Consider the following 4,801-nt stretch of genomic DNA (forward strand, 5'->3'; position numbering starts at 1 on the left):
AATGTAATGGAGTGGGGTATCTGGGCATGATGCCCCTGCTTGTCTGAATACATATATATGGGAATTTTAAAAATTGTTGTTTTAACATCTTGCTTCATATAGTGGTGGTGATAATAGTGAGAATCGTTTAATTTTTTTAATTGAATTAGTTAAAAGTCCACAAATCATAGATCTTAGAATGTATTCTTGTTACTTTTCGTATATTTTGTAACATATATTTATATATTTTTAAAGAAGACTTTTACTCTACATAATTTTTGAACAGTTATACATTGTCAATATTTTTATCATGTCCTTACATATTCAACAGCAAAGTATTTCATCATATGCATGTACTGTACCTTATTTAGCTAGCTCCATTTTGTTTGTCCTGTGGATAATTATAATAGCTGTTTTGACTGTTTTACCACATTGCAGGCACTGTACTGTGTATTATTTCATGTAATTCTCATAGTTACTGCATGGTGTAGGTATTTTTATCTCCAGTTTACAGGTAGAGAAACTGAACTCAGAGATGTTAAATAATTTGTCCAGGTTTTTCGGATTATACTGATGAAGATACTGATAACTAGCATTCTGTTATCAGTTATTTGCCAGACAGGGTTCTTTATTTTTCTTATACATAATATCATTTATTCTTGAGAACCCTAAATGAGTTATTCTTGAGAACCTAAATAAGTTAGGGCCTATTAAGTCATTTGCAATACAATACAATAGGAGAAACTGAGGCTCGCTGAGATTAAGTTGCTTGCTTATGGTTATACATCCAACAAATGGCACCTATTTCCAAGTTTTTCTATTTACACAGCTGATTGTTTTTGTCCCAACCCCTGCTTATTTCTGAGGAAATAAGTAAAAATTCTAGCTGAAAAAGACATCTCCAGCAAATTATTTCATATTTTGTCTCTCTCCTCTCTGAAATATGGATGTCTTTTTTTAATAGGGTGATTTTATTAAGTGAGATAATGCATGTGAAGCATGTAGCACACAGGGTATTATATAATAGTCAATAAATGTTACTAGTACTATTTCTATTATTTTATTTTGGTTATTTAGATTTTTATTCAGGCTGTAAAAGCAGTAAATGCGTATTATAACATATCATAGAAAATCTGGAAAAGATAAAGGAGCTTAGGAAGTAATCACTCAGATTCACCACTGATGACATTTTAGCATGTTTCCCTTGGGATAACTCATTATTTCCTGATACACAGGTCGATCACTACACATGACACGTACTGGAATCTTTTTACTTATGGGAATGTCTCTTCTGATTAACTACTTTAAGAAGAAAAGAGGCTGTGTTGTCATGTACCAGCACTGTTTCTAGCTTAGAGTGGGTACTCAGCAAATATTTGAAATGAGCTGTTAGAAGCTTGAGAGAAGACCTTTCAGGTCTTCTCCATTCGTTGCCATTTTTTGCATTTAAAAAATCATTATAAAAAGATTTTAGTTTAAAAACAAAGAAGGTAGATGTATTAGTTTGAGCTCAGGAAGACTGAGCTATTATCAGACAAAGGAATTTGATGTAACAATGAAATGTGCAAAGAGCTCAGTAAGAGTATGTTGGGAAGGTTGCATTCTGAAGATCAGGGGAACAATTATTTAATGAGTACGGTCTTGAAGTGTATGTTTCTCAAAAGTTTGCCAATAAATTGCCCCAGCTCTTTAGTCTCTGGGAAAGATCTCTTCATGTTAGTCAGTAGTGGTAAGTGGAATCTTCCCACTTAAGATGGTGGTGTCTGGATATCATGATTGCGTTAAGAGTAATGACGTCTCTTTAATTTTGAAGTTTCTTTCATTGGAAAAAATTAAACTCTGTGCTATGCAGAGGAGACTTTAGAGGTGGATGGATGGTAATACATATAATGTTGAGAACTAATGATCCAGCACAGTAGGGATTCTTATTGATAACCCGTGAATACTTTTTTGGGATATTAACACCTTGAGAACCTTCCCGGTACATATGAGAGCAACATTCAAGCAAACTACCAAAGTTTTAAGTTAACTTTTAAAGTATTTTTGACTTAAATGAAAATGGAATGGTTTCTTAATGATTGCAATAAAAACCTCTGAAATTGGACTAGTGCTAGTTCTAGAACTATCTTCCAAAATCAAGACTTAAAACTTCATTTTTAAAAACATTGAAACATTTGAAAGTGCAAGCATTGAAAGTGAATTAAGTGTAAAAAGGAATTCATAGAAAATTAGCGCCTCCCTTCTTTTCCTTTTTTTTTTTTTTTTGCTGGGGGAGACAGGGTCTTACTCTGTTGCCTATGCTGGAGTCCAGTGGCACTATCATGGCTCACTGCAGTCTCAACTACCTGGGCTCAAGTGATCCTTCCACTTCAGCTTCCCAAAGTGCCAGGATTATAGGTGTGAGCCACTGCACCCAGCCCCCTTTACCTTTCTAAAAAAGATGCTTTAAGTGGTTTATTACATGCAGCCATTTTGGTGAATGATTAAGTATAATTTCAAAAGTGGAGATCAGCTTGTCTCAGCTGAAACGGGTCGTTACTAAGAGCTTTTCCTTTGGCTTTATAAAGGCCTCTTTGTTCATGCTGCACACTTACTTAGGTTATGATGGCTGTCAGTAGATGTAAATACTAGTCTGTGCTGCTTTTCAGGTGAAACAAGGAACTTTTTATAGATGATGTGTACATAGTTACAGGAACATGAAGTGTGAATATAGGGTGCCCTGTGGCCAAGTTTAGTGTGATGATGAACACAGTACTTTCCAGGCCCTCATTTTTCAGACAAGTTGAAAATTAAAGGAGCAAGATGCAGTTTTAATCTTTCAGATAATATTAACAGTTCTTTTCAGTAACTGTTGCTGTGTCATTGCCAGCTATTGGATTTCTGTCTCCTTTTGATAAATATCCCAGCCTTAAAGTAACCAGAGTACTATCACTTAATCCCGTGTATGAGAAATTATTGGTGGTATATTACTTTATAAAAAAACTAGCCGGGCGCAGTGGCTCACGCTTGTAATCCTAGCTACTTGGGAGGCTGAGGCAGGAGAATCACTTGAACCCGGGAGGCAGAGGTTGCAGTAAGCCAAGATCACACCACTGCACTCCAGCCTGGGTGACAGAGACTCTGTCTCAAAAAAAAAAAATCATAGTTTACTTTAGGGAATTCTAGAGATTCTTATGAAATATTTGTTTTTATGTATGTGGAGTTTAAACATGTAAATTACACTAAAGATACTATACTCTGCCCTTATCCCGGTGACATGGTTTTATATTTTTCTTGTTATGAAAACAGTTGTTTATTACATTTCTTTGCTCCTAAAGAAAATAAAAATAAACACTCGAGACCACATACCCCACATACACATACCATCACTTGATGTCTGATTAAAAATGTTGGCAACTTTCCCTATGTTAGCACTTTGTTAGGGTATTTTAGGTGCAAATTTTGAAGGTCTTTTTGCTAAAGGTAGATGGTATAAAGATTACTAGGAATTGCTAGTTTAAATGAGTAATCTGATAAAAAGAAGTCAAAGAACCTAGTGGTGAATGGGCTTCTCTTTTTGTTAAGTCTGCCTTTTGATTTTTAAATTCTGTTTGCAAAAGTAATGATCCTTTTCATAGAAAAAAGTTAGAATATAACATTCTAACTCAATTCTTCATTTAAACTGTTTTATATAATTTTATGGTGCTTACTTTAATATTTGCGTTAAAAATGCTGATTTTAGCCAGTTAAAAATAGAGGTGAGAGCATTATTTGAATAAAGAAAACAAAAGGTAGATATAAATACTATGTGAGTGTGTGTTTAGGGGTAAGGATAGACTCAGGGGACTAGCCTTGATTAGAGAGTAAAAGATGCTATTAGGATACTATTAATTTTTCATTTTAATAAGTGAACTTAGTCTAGCATTCAGAAGTTCTTAACAGTCTGCCTTCTGCTTCTTTTTCTTTTTCTTTCTTTTTTTTTTTTTTTTTTTTTTCTGAGACGGAGTTTTGCTCTTGTTGCCCAGGCTGGAGTGCAGTGGTGCGATCTTGGCTCACTGCAACCTCCGCCTCCCAGGTCTCAGCCTCCTGAGTAGCTGGGATTACAGGCATGCACTACCGTGCCCAGGTAATTTTGTATTTTTAGTTGACACGGGGTTTCTCTATGATGGTCAGGCTAATCTTGAACTCCTGACCTCAGGTGATCTGCCCACCTCGGCCTCCCAAAGTGCTGGGATTACAGGTGTGAGCCACTGCGCCCGACTCTGCTTCTTTTTATCGTATTTTTCACTGCTCTGATTTTCAAGTCAAGTCCTGAACTTGATGCAAATTGGTCTTCTCCATACTCCCCTGTGCGATGTCCTTGCATACCCCAGTGCTCCAGTTAGGCCATTCCCTGTGCCTTTTGCAAATGCTTTTGCCCTCCAAAGTCCTTCAGGGTGTATAAAGCCTTTCCTCTTCACAGTCAGGTGTGGTCTCTCCTGAGCTTTTAGCACATTTATTTATTTAGAACTTTAGTAACTTTCTTAAAGTATCTCACATACTTCCAAATGGTCGAAGATGTGTCTTTAATATTTTAAAAATCCAGTCAGGTGTGGTGGCTCATGCCTATAATCCTAGCACTTTGGGAGGCCAAGGTGGGAGAACGGCTTGAGGCCAGGAGTTTCAGACCAGTGTGGGCAACATAGTGAGACCCCGTCTCTACAAAAAATAAAAAAAAAATTAGCTAGGAGTGGTGGCACATGTCTATAGTCCCAGCTACTCGGGAAGCTGAGACCGGAGAATCACTTGAGTCCAGAAGTTCAACGCTGCAGAGAGCTGTGATCCTTCCACTGCACTCCAGCCT

Source organism: Pongo pygmaeus, chromosome 13 (assembly GCF_028885625.2).
Source record: "Pongo pygmaeus isolate AG05252 chromosome 13, NHGRI_mPonPyg2-v2.0_pri, whole genome shotgun sequence".
NCBI lineage: Eukaryota > Metazoa > Chordata > Mammalia > Primates > Hominidae > Pongo > Pongo pygmaeus.